Source organism: Taudactylus pleione, unplaced genomic scaffold (assembly GCF_031769625.1).
Source record: "Taudactylus pleione unplaced genomic scaffold, aTauple2 ptg000747l, whole genome shotgun sequence".
Taxonomy (NCBI): domain Eukaryota; kingdom Metazoa; phylum Chordata; class Amphibia; order Anura; family Myobatrachidae; genus Taudactylus; species Taudactylus pleione.
This window is the reverse complement of record NW_028285149.1, coordinates 3346530-3362617: the sequence shown is the minus strand read 5'-3', so window position 1 is coordinate 3362617 and position 16088 is coordinate 3346530. Positions and strand designations below refer to the sequence as shown.

Here is a 16088-nt window from a genome sequence, read left to right as displayed (position 1 = left end):
CTGTTATGGGGCCCAGAGCTGATGGGCCATCTTCCATGTCACATGGGTGTAACTATCATAGGTTTAAGCAGTTCAGCTGCTATGGGGCCCCTGAGCTGAGGGACCATCTTCCTTGTCACATGGGTGTAACTACCATAGGAGTAAGGGGTGCAGCTGCTATAGGGCCCAGAGCTGAGGGGCCCATCTTCCTTGTCACATGGGTGTAACTACCATAGGTGTAAGAGGTGCAGGTGCTATGGGGCCCAGAGCTGAGGGACCATCTTCCTTGTCACATGGATGTAACTACCATAGGTGTAAGGGGGGCAGCTGCTTTGGGGCCCAGAGCTGAGGGACCATCTTCCTTGTCACATGGATGTAACTACCATAGGTGTAAGCGGTGAAGCTGCTATGGGGCCCAGAGCTGAGGGACCATCTTCCTTGTCACATGGGTGTAACTACCATAGGAGTAAGGGGTGCAGCTTCTATAGGGCCCAGAGCTGAGGGGCCCATCTTCCTTGTCACATGGGTGTAACTACCATAGGTGTAAGAGGTGCAGCTGCTTTGGGGCCCAGAGCTGAGGGACCATCTTCCTTGTCACATAGTTTTAACTACCATAGGTGTAAGGGGGGCAGCTGCTATAGGGCCCAGAGCTGAGGGGCCATCTTCCTTGCCACATGGGTGTAACTACCATAGGTGTAAGGTGTGCAGCTGCTATAGGGCCCAGAGCTGAGGGGCCCATCTTCCTTGTCACATGGGTGTAACTACCATAGGTGTAAGTGGTGCAGCTGCTATAGGGCCCAGAGCTGAGGGGCCATCTTCCTTGCCACATGGGTGTAACTACCATAGGTGTTAGTGGTGCAGCTGCTATAGGGCCCAGAACTGAGGGGGCCATCTTCCTTGTCACATTGGTGTAACTACCATAGGTGTAAGAGGTGCAGCTGCTATGGGGCCCAGAGCTGAGGGGGTATCTTCCTTGTCACATGGGTGTAACTACCATTGGTGTAAGGGGGCATCTGCTATAGGGCCCAGAGCTGAGGGGCCTATCTTCTTTGTCACATGGGTGTAACTACCATAGGTGTAAGAGGTGCAACTGCTATGGGGCCCAGTGCTGAGGGACCATCTTCCTTGTCACATGGGTGTAACTACCATAGGTGTAAGGGGGGCAGCTGCTATAGGGCCCAGAGTTGAGGGGCCCATCTTCCTTGTCACATGGGTGTAACTACCATAGGTGTAAGTGGTGCAGCTGATATAGGGCCCAGAGCTGAGGGGGCCATCTTCCTTGTCACATGGGTGTAACTACCATAGGTGTAAGAGGTGCAGCTGCTATGGGGCCCAGAGCTGAGGGGGCATCTTCCTTGTCACATGGGTGTAACTACCATAGGTGTAAGGGGGGCAGCTGCTATAGGGCCCAGAGCTGAGGGGACCCATCTTCCTTGTCATGTGGGTGTAACTACCATAGGTGTAATGGATGCAGCTGCTATAGCCCCCAAAGCTGAGGGTGCCATCTTCCTTGTCACATGGGTGTAACTACCATAGGTTTAAAGGGGGCAGCTGCTATAGGGCCCAGAGCTGAGGGAACCGTCCTCCTTGTCACATGGGTGTAACTACCATAGGTGTAAGGGGGGCAGCTGCTATAGGGCCCAGAGCTGCGGGGGCATCTTCCTTGTCACATGGGTGTAACTACCATAGGTGTAAGGGTGGCAGCTGCTATAGGGCCCAGAGCTGAGGGGCCCATCTTCCTTGTCACATGTGTGTAACTACAATAGCTTTAAGGGGTGCAGCTGCTATAGGGCCCAAAGCTGAGGGGACATCTTCCTTGTCACATGGGTGTAACTACCATAGGTGTAAGGGGGCAGCTGCTATAGGGCCCAGAGCTGAGGGGACCCATCTTCCTTGTCACATGGGTGTAACTACCATAGGTGTAAGGGGAGCAGCTGCTATAGGGCCCAGAGCTGAGGGGACATCTTCCCTGTCACATGGGTGTAACTATCATAGGTGTAAGGGGAGCAGCTGCTATAGGGCCCAGAGCTGAGGGGACATCTTCCCTGTCACATGGGTGTAACTACCATAGGTGTATGGGGTGCAGCTGCTATAGGGCCCAGAGCTGAGGGGCCATCTTCCTTGTCACATGGGTGTAACTATCATAGGTGTAAGGGGTGCAGCTGCTATAGGGCCCAGAGCTGAGGGGCCATCTTCCTTGTCACATGGGTGTAACTACCATAGCTGTAAGGGGTGCAGCTGCTATAGGGCCCAGAGCTGAGGGGCCATCTTCCTTGTCACATGGGTGTAACTATCATATGTGTAAGAGGTGCAGCTGCTATAGGGCTCAGAGCTGAGGGGCCCATCTTCCTTGTCACATGGGTGTAACTATCATAGGTCTAAGGGGTGCAGCTGTTATGGTGCCCAGAGCTGAGGGGGCATCTTCCTTGTTAAATTTACATGTGTTATATATTTTTTACCATTGGGTGGTACATAGGGGCCCTTACACACTTTTGCTATGGGGCATTCAAATACCTAGTTACACCTTTGCGCCAAACCAACGATCCTCAATATGAGAAATATAAATATCACAATTCTGATTTCACCTATCTTTATTCAAACCTTTTACACAAGATGGGGATTTAAAATGAATAAATTATAGTTTATTACAATTTGTTTAAAATAGGGAAGAGAGTAATATTCTCATTAGCGCGAGAATAAGGTCTTCTTCATATAATGTATACAAAACAGACAACACAGATTTAGCTCAGTATACTGAACTATTCTTGAAAAACTTACTGCTATCTATAACATAATGATATGTACTGTGAAAGCAATTAGCGCAGAATCGTATCCAGAGGATGGATATATATATATATATATATATATATATATAAATATAAATGATTTATATATCATAAGACAAGATATTGGTTATGGTAATTTAAATATATAAAATTTGTCCCTGTGGTCAAGTAGCCTAAGTTTCATCAGCCGTTACTATCATCTAGCGCAGGGATGGGGAACCTCAGGCCCGGGGGCCATATACGGCCCTCAGAATCATTTGGTCTGGACCTCGGAGCTTTTTCCTTCTAGCCTCATTTGGCTAGCACAGTGCCTAGAATGACATCCTGCAGCCAGGATCTATGCAGCAGTGCAGCCTGGAGTGTCCTTAGGATGCTTCATATGGTCTCACCGCTGCCCTTACAGCTCCCTGGAGGCTCTGGGCATTGCTGTAATCACAGGTGAGTGTGACCCCCACCCCTTGTGACATCATACGGAGGGGCCGTGGCCTGCACCAGGCCCACGAATAATGTTATAAACATCAAAATTGCCCTCGCCACAAAAAATGTACCCCACCTCTGATCTAGCGGCTCTTCCAGGACGAGCGTCCTACTCCTGCTGACGGTCAGAGAGAAGATCTCTACAAACACCGGCTGCACACCAGCCACTTTGCACAATTGAGGATGCTCCATTTCACCGATCCTTACAGTACACATAATACTAATGAACTTTACGGGACCGTTCCTAGCTCCAATATATCACCAGGAGATACAGCTTTCTATTACCGGCATCCGTATTATAAGCTGGACAATTTCTTCTATCATATGTGAGTACTATGGATTTACATTGGTACCAGATCTCACGCTGAATATAAACATAGTGAGTGACCATAGACTCACTTGTGTAGTCGCGGTTTGCCTGCTCTGCGCCCAATGTTGTGTATATGTACACAGGTGCAGACTGCTGCAATGGGCTCCAGGTGGGCGTATCACTACAAGTCCCAGCCACATTCGCTTATATTTGCACATCCACAGCTGGAAATCGCAGCTGCAGCAGCAATAGAATTCACCTCTTACTAATTATGACTTATTTCAATCAAATGCATATTTCACATATTATTCATAATTGTGCATTCTAGTTCTATTGTAGAATAAAGTAACTTTTTTATTTCCAAGACCCAATTGTCATCTCATTGAGAAAGCGCTGCTTTAATTTGTGTTAATTTGTCCTCTACTTGGATTATTGCAGTGATCCCCCAGTAGCGTCTGCGCACAATTCTGAACCTCTATTTTGAAATTGCATCTTCCTGTAACCATTATTTTTGCCTCAGTCCAAATCTACATCTCACGTTCATGTCACAGTCCACATCTACATCTCACGTTCATGTCACAGTCCACATCTATATCTCACGTTCATGTCACAGTCCACATCTACATCTCACGTTCATGTCACAGTCCACATCTACATCTCACGTTCATGTCACAGTCCACATCTACATCTCACGTTCATGTCACAGTCCACATCTACATCTCACGTTCATGTCAGTCCACATCTACATCTCACGTTCATGTCACAGTCCACATCTACATCTCACGTTCATGTCACAGTCCACATCTATATCTCACGTTCATGTCACAGTCCACATCTACATCTCACGTTCATGTCACAGTCCACATCTACATCTCACGTTCATGTCACAGTACACATCTACATCTCACGTTCATGTCACAGTCCACATCTACATCTCACGTTCATGTCACAGTCCACATCTACATCTCACGTTCATGTCACAGTCCACATCTACATCTCACGTTCATGTCAGTCCACATCTACATCTCACGTTCATGTCACAGTCCACATCAACATCTCACGTTCATGTCACAGTCCACATCTACACCTCACGTTCATGTCACAGTCCACATCTACATCTCACGTTCATGTCACAGTCCACATCTACATCTCACGTTCATGTCACAGTCCACATCTACATCTCACGTTCATGTCACAGTCCACATCTACATCTCACGTTCATGTCGCAGTCCACATCTACATCTCACGTTCATGTCGCAGTCCACATCTACATCTCACGTTCAAGTCGCAGTCCACATCTACATCTCACGTTCATGTCACAGTCCACATCTACATCTCACGTTCATGTCACAGTCCACATCTACATCTCACGTTCATGTCACAGTCCACATCTACATCTCACTTTCATGTCACAGTCCACATCTACATCTCACGTTCATGTCAGTCCACATCTACATCTCACGTTCATGTCACAGTCCACATCTACATCTCACGTTCATGTCACAGTCCACATCTACATCTCACGTTCATGTCACAGTCCACATCTACATCTCACGTTCATGTCACAGTCCACATCTACATTTCACGTTCATGTCACAGTCCACATCTACATCTCACGTTCATGTCGCAGTCCACATCTACATCTCACGTTCATGTCGCAGTCCACATCTACATCTCACGTTCAAGTCGCAGTCCACATCTACATCTCACGTTCATGTCACAGTCCACATCTACATCTCACGTTCATGTCACAGTCCACATCTACATCTCACGTTCATGTCACAGTCCACATCTACATCTCACTTTCATGTCACAGTCCACATCTACATCTCACGTTCATGTCACAGTCCACATCTACATCTCACGTTCATGTCACAGTCCACATCTACATCTCACGTTCATGTCACAGTCCACATCTACATCTCACATTCATGTCAGTCCACATCTACATCTCACGTTCATGTCACAGTCCACATCTACATCTCACATTCATGTCAGTCCACATCTACATCTCACGTTCATGTCACAGTCCACATCTACATCTCACGTTCAGGTCACAGTCCACATCTACATCTCACTTTCATGTCACAGTCCACATCTACATCTCACGTTCATGTCACAGTCCACATCTACATCTCACGTTCATGTCACAGTCCACATCTACATCTCACGTTCATGTCAGTCCACATCTACATCTCACGTTCATGTCACAGTCCACATCTACATGTCACGTTCATGTCACAGTCCACATCTACATCTCACGTTCATGTCACAGTCCACATCTACATCTCACGTTCATGTCACAGTCCACATCTACATCTCACGTTCATGTCACAGTCCACATCTACATCTCACGTTCATGTCACAGTCCACATCTACATCTCACGTTCATGTCAGTCCACATCTACATCTCACGTTCTTGTCACAGTCCACATCTACATCTCACGTTCATGTCACAGTCCACATCTACATCTCACGTTCATGTCACAGTCCACATCTACACCTCACGTTCATGTCACAGTCCACATCTACATCTCACGTTCATGTCACAGTCCACATCTACATCTCACGTTCATGTCACAGTCCACATCTACATCTCACGTTCATGTCACAGTCCACATCTACATCTCACGTTCATGTCGCAGTCCACATCTACATCTCACGTTCATGTCGCAGTCCACATCTACATCTCACGTTCATGTCGCAGTCCACATCTACATCTCACGTTCATGTCGCAGTCCACATCTACATCTCACGTTCATGTCGCAGTCCACATCTACATCTCACGTTCATGTCACAGTCCACATCTACATCTCACTTTCATGTCACAGTACACATCTACATCTCACGTTCATGTCACAGTCCACATCTACATCTCACGTTCATGTCACAGTCCACATCTACATCTCACGTTCATGTCACAGTCCACATCTACATCTCACGTTCATGTCAGTCCACATCTACATCTCACGTTCATGTCACAGTCCACATCTACATCTCACGTTCATGTCACAGTCCACATCTACATCTCACTTTCATGTCACAGTCCACATCTACATCTCACGTTCATGTCACAGTCCACATCTAGATTTCACGTTCATGTCACAGTCCACATCTACATCTCACGTTCATGTCAGTCCACATCTACATCTCACGTTCATGTCACAGTCCACATCTACATCTCACGTTCATGTCACAGTCCACATCTACATCTCACGTTCATGTCACAGTCCACATCTACATCTCACGTTCATGTCACAGTCCACATCTACATCTCACGTTCATGTCACAGTCCACATCTACATCTCACGTTCATGTCACAGTCCACATCTACATCTCACGTTCATGTCAGTCCACATCTACATCTCATGTTCTTGTCACAGTCCACATCTACATCTCACGTTCATGTCAGTCCACATCTACATCTCACGTTCTTGTCACAGTCCACATCTACATCTCACATTCATGTCACAGTCCACATCTACATCTCACGTTCATGTCACAGTCCACATCTACATCTCACGTTCATGTCACAGTCCACATCTTCATCTCACGTTCATGTCACAGTCCACATCTACATCTCACGTTCATGTCAGTCCACATCTACATCTCACGTTCATGTCACAGTCCACATCTACATCCCACGTTCATGTCACAGTCCACATCTACATCTCACGTTCATGTCACAGTCCACATCTACATCTCACGTTCATGTCACAGTCCACATCTACATCTCACGTTCATGTCACAGTCCACATCTACATCTCACGTTCATGTCACAGTCCACATCTACATCTCACGTTCATGTCACAGTCCACATCTACATCTCACGTTCATGTCACAGTCCACATCTACATCTCACGTTCATGTCACAGTCCACATCTACATCTCACGTTCATGTCACAGTCCACATCTACATCTCACGTTCATGTCACAGTCCACATCTACATCTCACGTTCATGTCACAGTCCACATCTACATCTCACGTTCATGTCACAGTCCACATCTACATCTCACGTTCATGTCACAGTCCACATCTACATCTCACGTTCATGTCACAGTCCACATCTACATCTCACGTACATGTCACAGTCCACATCTACATCTCACGTTCATGTCACAGTCCACATCTACATCTCACGTTCATGTCACAGAAAATAAAATCTTCCTACAAACAAGGTCACATATCTGTGATAATCCTCATCTGTCAGTAACACAGCCAGGCCCCGGGAAAAAGGGGATGTGACCTAATTGCGGGAGGTGTGACCACGCCCCTTAGGTAAAAAAAAGAAATTTTGTGGCGCCGCTCACTGGCGAGGGGGGCGCAGTGAGTCCCATCAGCCCGATGCATAACCAGTGGGGGGCGCAATCAGCTTGATCGCTCCCCCTACAGGCATAGGAGACTGCTGTGGCTGCTTCTTATCAGCCGGGAGCAGTCTTCAGGGCAGCGTGTGCTGGGCTGCTGTGTGATGTAAGAGGGGCAGAGTGGTGCCGGACCCCGCCGGGCCTCTCCAGCAATCCCAGGCCCAGGTAATTTGTACCCACTCCCCCCCCCTGCCCCCCTCTCGGCACCCCTGAACACAACCATCATTGCTCACACAAAAGTTGAAGCCACAACGGCAACTTTGCAGAGTAAGAAATGTAATTGAATATAGATAAATCACATTTGGAAGCAGAGAAAAAGTAGAGAAATCACAACTGGAGGCCTAAAAAGATAGGAGAAGGTCATCATGTCTCCAAAATAAGTGGTAACCCTCCACCATTGTATCCAATCAGACTTCATCAGCCCAACAAGCCCAACACACTGGGCAGTGCAACCGCAAGTCATCAACAAACTGCACATTTACAAGCAAGAGAGCTGTACACAAGGTGAGCCCACGAGGAACCCCCCCCATGCCAGGTGTTTGAGTCTGCAAACTACAACAAAGGTGCACACAGAAGGGGTATGATATAGGCCAGCTTGAATCAGAATTCTACCAGCTATGACTGTTCACCACTTGCTCACAATGTTAGTACACCAACAGCATATCCTAGAGCCAACCAAGATACAAAAGACATGGGCCCTCATTCAGAGCCGTACGCTCTGAGCAGAGCGCACGCCCTGAATGAGGGCCGGCCTCCATGAAAATGGAGCGTCCTCCTGGACGCTCGTATAGCTGTGGGTCACCACCCACAGGCTACACGAGCATGCATTTTGATGGACGCGATGGTCGTGACCATCGAAATTGCGAGCCGGAGCCTGCGGTTGAGGTTTTCAACCGCAAGCTCCGGAGTGATTTTGGCTCTATCAGAGCCAAAATCACTCCCACTGACATCACTAGTGATGTCAGTGGGCCGGCTTCTGATGGGAGGCGTTCCCGTGGGAACGCCCCCGTCAGGGAGGCACGCCCCCGGCACGCCTACCAAAGGGGGCGTGCTGTCAATCAACATCGACAGCACGCCCCCTTTGATCAGACACAACGAGCGAAGGACTTTCCTTCGCTCGTCACGTCTGGCGCATGCGCACGACGGAGCTCCCTCCGTCGTGCGCATGCTCAGTCCATAACATAGACCCACTTGCGAGCGGACAGCAGCTTGCGAGTGGGTCTGAATCAGGCCCATTGCTCTCTACATACATCTATCCACATAGATCTATCCTCCGAGCACTACAAGTCGCGCCTCACATAACGTCGGAGCTCAGTGTGACTTTGTAGCGCTGACCGTCTTTTTGTGCGTCATTTTACCTTTAAATGCATATTCTTTGCACAGTGATGTGTCTAGATAGCACAAGCTGCTTCTGCTGAGGAAAATGATATGCAGCATGCCTATGTTCTCTGAGCAAGTGCTGGTGTAGCTGCATGCGAAATGCTATGTTACAGTGTCAGCGGCTGTAACACTGCGGGTGTATCTGCATGCGATATGCTACGTTACAGTGTCAGCGGCTGTAACACTGCGGGTGTATCTGCATGCGATATGCTACATTACACTGTCAGCGGCTGTAACACTGCGGGTGTATCTGCATGCGATATGCTACGTTACAGTGTCAGTGGCTGTAACACTGCGGATGTATCTGCATGCGATATGCTACGTTACAGTGTCAGTGGCTGTAACACTGCGGGTGTATCTGCATGCGATATGCTACGTTATACTGTCAGCGGCTGTAACACTGCGGATGTATCTGCATGCGATATGCTATGTTACACTGTCAGCGGCTGTAAAACTGCGGGTGTATCTGCATGCGATATGCTACGTTACAGTGAGAGCGGCTGTAACACTGCGGGTGTATCTGCATGCGATATGCTACGTTATACTGTCAGCGGCTGTAACACTGCGGGTGTATCTGCATGCGATATGCTACATTACAGTGTCAGCGGCTGTAACACTACGGGTGTATCTGCATACAAAATGCTACGTTACAGTGTCAGCGGCTGTAACACTGTGGGTGTATCTGCATGCGATATGCTACGTTACAGTGTCAGCGGCTGTAACACTGTGGGTATATCTGCATGCGATATGCTACGTTATACTGTCAGCAGCTGTAACACTGCGGATGTATCTGCATGCGATATGCTACGTTACAGTGTCAGCGGCTGTAACACTGTAACGTAGTGTTTTGCATGCAGATACACCTGCAAATGCACAGAGAACATAGGCATGCTGCATATCATTTTACTCAGCAGAAGCTGCTTGTGGTGCTATCTATTCACATCGTTGTGTGAATAAGACACATTTGAGGTTAAAAAGACGCACGAAAAGATGCTCGGCACTACTGAGTCACGCCACGGCATGGCGCGAGAAGAAGGGCTGGTTAATGTGCCATGAGGCTGATGTATGTGGACCCATCTGAATGCTTCTTGCATGATGAGAGCTAGTAACAAAAGTTCAATGATCACCCTGAGAGCTTCAGAGCCTGGCAATCCTCCTTGCAAAATGCAATCAAAGACTTAAGCAGCGTACACACGGTCAGATGAAGTGGACGATTTCAATGATAATGTTAAGGATCCTATCATCATTCAAATTGTCCAGTTTCTGGCCCCTGCAAATGACCAAACGATGGTTGATGCGTGGGCACGAATGGTCGTTATCGACCGTCGCCTGGGCAAACCGGCAAACATGGTCGATATCTACCATGTTAGCCTGTTTACTATAGGGACCCGCGATCATTAATTACGGGTCGTTATAGGTTAATGCATGTGTTGGATGTTCGATAACGATCATCCAACACCTGCAGAACGATCAGAAAATGATAATTATCGTTATCTGATTGTCGTGCAGTCGTCACGTGTGTACGCTCCTTTAGACTTTTCATAAAGTTAAGATAAAGACCTCTTAATTGAATGACTTTGATATTAGTCTGCTAAGCATGCTAAAGGGATCATTGTGATCAATACAAACCACCCAGAACTAGGCTTCAAATCATCTGGGATAGACTTCACGAGGGGATGTAGTCAGCACTAGGGGGAGGGTTAGGGTTAGGCACTAAGGGGAGGGTTAGGCACTAGGGGGAGGGTTAGGCACTAGGGTTAGAGTTAGGCACTAAGGGGAGGGTTAGGCACTAGGGGGAGGGTTAGGGTTAGGCACTAGGGTTAGGGTTAGGCACTAAGGGGAGGGTTAGGCACTAGGGGGAGGGTTAGGCACTAGGGGAGGGTTAGACACTAGGGGGAGGGTTAGGCACTAGGGGGAGGGTTAGGCACTAGGGGGAGGGTTAGGTACTAAGGGCAGGGATAGGGTTAGGCACTAGGGGGAGGGTTAGGCACTAGGGGGAGGGTTAGACACTAGGGGGAGGGTTAGGCACTAGGGGGAGGGTTAGGGTTAGGCACTAGGGGGAGGGTTAGGCACTAAGGGGGGGTTAGGCACTAGGGGGAGGGTTAGACACTAGGGGGAGGGTTAGGCACTAGGGGAGGGTTAGGCACTAAGGGGAGGGTTAGGCACTAGGTGGAGGGTTAGGGTTAGGCACTAGGGTTAGGGTTAGGCACTAAGGGGAGGGTTAGGCACTAGGGGGAGGGTTAGACACTAGGGGGAGGGTTAGGCACTAGGGGGAGGGTTAGGTACTAAGGGCAGGGATAGGGTTAGGCACTAGGGGGAGGGTTTGGGTTAGGCACTAAGGGGAGGGTTAGACACTAGGGGGAGGGTTAGGGTTAGGCACTAGGGGGAGGGATAGGCACTAAGGGGGGGTTAGGCACTAGGGGGAGGGTTAGGCACTAGGGGGAGGGTTAGGCACTAGGGGGAGGGTTAGGCACTAGGGGGAGGGTTAGCGTTAGGCACTAGGGGGAGGGTTAGGGTTAGGCACTAGGGGGAGGGTTAGGCACTAGGGGGAGGGTTGGGCACTATGGGGAGGGTTAGGCACTAGGGGGAGGGTTAGGGTCAGGCACTAGGGGGAGGGTTAGGGTTAGGCACTAGGGGGAGGGTTAGGCACTAAGGGGGGGGTTAGGCACTAAGGGGAGGGTTAGGGTTAGGCACTAGGGGGAGGGTTAGGCACTAGGGGGAGGGTTAGGCACTATGGGGAGGGTTAGGCACTAGGGGGAGGGTTAGGCACTAGGGGGAGGGTTAGGCACTATGGGGAGGGTTAGGCTCTATGGGGAGGGTTAGGCACTAAGGGGAAGTTTAGGCACTAGCGGGAGGGTTAGGGTTAGGCACTAGGGGGAGGGTTAGGGTTAGGCACTATGGGGAGGGTTAGGCACTATGGGGAGGGTTAGGCACTAGGGTTAGGCACTAAGGGGAGGGTTAGGCACTAGGGGGAGGGTTAGGGTTAGGCACTAGGGGGAGGGTTAGACACTAGGGGGAGGGTTAGGCACTAGGGGGAGGGTTAGGGTTAGGCACTAGGGGGAGGGTTAGGTACTAAGGGCAGGGATAGGGTTAGGCACTAGGGGGAGGATTTGGGTTAGGCACTAGGGGGAGGGTTAGACACTAGGGGGAGGGTTAGACACTAGGGGGAGGGTTAGGGTTTGGCACTAGGGGGAGGGTTAGGCACTAGGGGGAGGGTTAGGCACTAAGGGGGGGTTAGTCACTAAGGGGAGGGTTAGGCACTAGGGGGAGGGTTAGGGTTAGGCACTAGGGGGAGGGTTAGGCACTAGGGGGAGGGTTAGGCACTAGGGGGAGGGTTAGGCACTAGTGGGAGGGTTAGGCACTATGGGGAGGGATAGGCTCTAAGGGGGTGGTTACGCACTAAGGGGAGGGTTTGGGTTAGGCACTAGGGGGAGGGTTAGGGTTAGGCACTAGGGGGAGGGTTAGGGTTAGGCACTAGGGGGAGGGTTAGGCACTATGGGGAGGGTTAGGCACTATGGGGAGGGTTAGGGTTAGGCACTAGGGTTAGACACTAGGGGGAGGGTTAGGCACTAGGGGGAGGGTTAGGGTTAGGCACTAGGGGGAGGGTTAGGCACTAAGGGGGGTTAGGCACTAGGGTTAGGGTTAGGCACTAGGGGGAGGGTTAGGCACTAGGGGGAGGGTTAGGCACTAAGGGGGGGGTTAGGCACTAGGGGGTGGGTTAGGCACTAGGGGAGGGTTAGGGTTAGGCACTAGGGGGAGGGTTAGGCACTAGGGGGATGGTTAGGGTTAGGCACTAGGGGGAGGGTTAGGCACTAGGGGGAGGCTTAGGCACTAAGGGGGGGTTAGGCACTAGGGGGAGGGTTAGGCACTAGGGGGAGGGTTAGGTACTAAGGGCAGGGATAGGGTTAGGCACTAGGGGGAGGGTTTGGGTTAGGCACTAGGGGGAGGGATAGACACTAGGGGAGGGTTAGGGTTAGGCACTAGGGGTAGGGTTAGTGTTAGGCACTAGGGGGAGGGTTAGGCACTAAGGGGGGGGTTAGGCACTAGGGGGAGGGTTAGGCACTAGGGGGAGGGTTAAGGTTAGGCACTAGGGGGAGGGTTAGGCACTGGGGGAGGGTTAGGCACTAGGGGGAGGGTTAGGCACTAAGGGGGGGGTTAGGCACTAGGGGGAGGGTTAGGCACTAGGGGGAGGGTTAGGCACTAGGGGGAGGGTTAGGCACTAGGGGGATGGTTAGGGTTAGGCACCAGGGGGAGGGTTAGGGTTAGGCACTAGGGGGAGGGTTAGGCACTAAGGGGGGGTTAGGCACTAAGTGGAGGGTTAGGGTTAGGCACTAGGGGGAGGGTTAGGGTTAGGCACTAGGGGGAGGGTTAGGCACTAGGGGGAGGGTTAGGCACTATGGGGAGGGTTAGGGTTAGGCACTAGGGGGAGGGTTAGGCACTATGGGGAGGGTTAGGCTCTATGGTTTGGGTTAGGCACTAAGGGGAGGGTTAGGGTTAGGCACTAAGGGGGGATAGTTAGGTTTAGGGTGCGGGGAGGGTGAGTTTAGGTTTAGGCACTAGGGGGATGTGCAGTGTGCGTGCACAAGTTAGCATTGCAATTGCTCTGCATTCACCTATGCAAATACAAAGCCATCGCAGACAGAGGAACGAAACATCAGCACTTGGGGGTGGTGACGGGGGAATGGTCATAGAAACGCCGACGTGCCTGTCTGTATGAATGCCGTTGCATGGGTGTGCATAAATTAGCCACTGCGACGGCATACGCAGCTTGTGTACTCACTGTGTGCGATGCGGTTAGCAACTTCTGAGTAAGATACTGGCAAGAAGAGGTATTAAACGCTAACCATAATGTACAATAAAAATATCAGATACTGTTATATATTATCTACACTTAGTGATACTCATATTTAACTATTTATTTTACAGTGGGGGTATAGGTGCCGCCCGTCTGCTGGCACTTGTAGTTCCACAAGTGCCAAAGGGCAGGCATGCTGGCACCTGTAGTCCCACTGTAAAATACAATAGTTTAATTCTATTTTTCACTTTATTACCCCTGTACCCAATGCTCCAGGGGTGCAGGGAAGAGCCCCGGGCTTCAGTACAAGCCTGGGGTTTCAGGGGGGGACCCTTACTTAGGGGGGTCCACACTTCCCCTGAGATCCCTGGCTTGGCCTGAGCGGCTTGGGATGATAACGCTTTGGCCATAGAGACCCGATAATAGGGTCTCCGGGCTTTGGCATTACAGCCCAGACGTTTTGGGTCAGGTGCTGGTTTTAAGTATAGGGGATACCCTACGCATATTTTTCCCCCTTATATTTAAAACCAGGATTGGCCCTGCAGCCTGGTGTTGGTTTGTAAATTACGGTGGAACCCTACTCATTTTGTTCCCCGTAATTTTAGAAACCAGGACTGGCTGGCAAGTGCGGGGCTGGTTAAGCTTTAGGAGGGGAGGCCCTATAAAAAACTTTTTTTCAACTTTTAACCAATTTTTTACAGGCTAGAACACAAGCAGCCTTCACATACTGTAACTCACTGATATGTGCAGGCTGCTTGCTCGGGAGAGTTTTGCAGAGAGAAGAGACTGCAATCTCGGGTGAGTAATCTTCTGCAAAACCTGCTTCTCGGGGGAGAAATCTTGTTCTAATTCACCATCGGGCATCTCACTCTCAGCTAAACTCACTTCTTGGTAAATTTGAGAGTCTCAGGAGCCTCAAATCACCTGAGTTTCGACGTAGCTAATCGAGTAAAAAAAAAAAAAGCAAACTATCCCAGACTCAATTCTTAGTAAATTTATCCCGAAGTGGTAAATTTACTAAAGTAAGAGTTTTTAGAAGTGAGTTTTAAAAGAGATGTTGCCCATAGCAACCACTCAGATTCTAGCTATTGTCTTCTAGAAGTTGCTAGTTAAATGTTAAGTAGAATCTGATTGGTTGCTGTGGGTAACATCTCTTCTAAAACTAACTTCTAAAAACTCTCACTTTAGTAAATTTACCCCTAAGTCTAAAAAGCCTAAGTACAAGTGTTTCATATGTCACAAGATGGGACATAAAGTCTCTGATGCAAACTGAGAAATGCAAAAAGATGTGCAGCAAAGAAGCATGACAAGAAGAACAGCTTTAAATGTAACAAATGGTCATAGGAGAGATTGCTGGTATATAGACTCAGGAGCCACAAGGCATTTCTGTTGCAATCAAGAATAGTTTACATCACTGAGCAAGTGTGATTCTATAACAGTCAGGACTATCACGGCATAACTGAGCATCAAAAGGTGAAAACATAGTCCCAGACATCTAAGATATGTTTTTTGTGCCATGTTTGGGGACAAATGTCATTGCCAAAGGTGTCATTGACAAGAGGATACAGAGTCAAGATCACAGAGGGCAGCTGTGTTGTACAGAGTAAAAGAGGGGCTATGATAGCTACAGCAACCTATTGTCAGCTACTATAATATATATATATATATATCCTAGACAGAGGAGTGTTGTGCGATGACAGCCTCTGAGAGCACACAAACTATGGAACAGTAAGAATAAAAGCTTTGTTTTGTTGGATATTCCTACAGCATTTTCAGGGGCTTGACTGCATTTCTAACATTAGTGCACCCCACCCTGAATATGTCTGGTGAGGTTATGTATTTACTAACAGCTGCATGAGAGTATGTACAAGCTTAACATGAAAGTGATATGGAGGTGAAAACCTGTGTCACACATCTGTTTTGTGTATTAGCTGTTTCCTACTTACAGTATTTATTATTATTATTATTATTACCAGTTATTTATATAGCGCACACA

The 16088-nt window shown here is 49.0% G+C and overlaps 1 protein-coding gene across 1 annotated transcript in view; it reads right to left on the bottom strand.

Moving 5' to 3' along the window:
• LOC148477106 (pepsin A-like) overlaps window positions 1–16088 on the bottom strand; it is a 600278-nt gene that overhangs the window by 182085 nt on the left and 402105 nt on the right. The gene's annotated exons all lie outside the window — the stretch shown is intronic.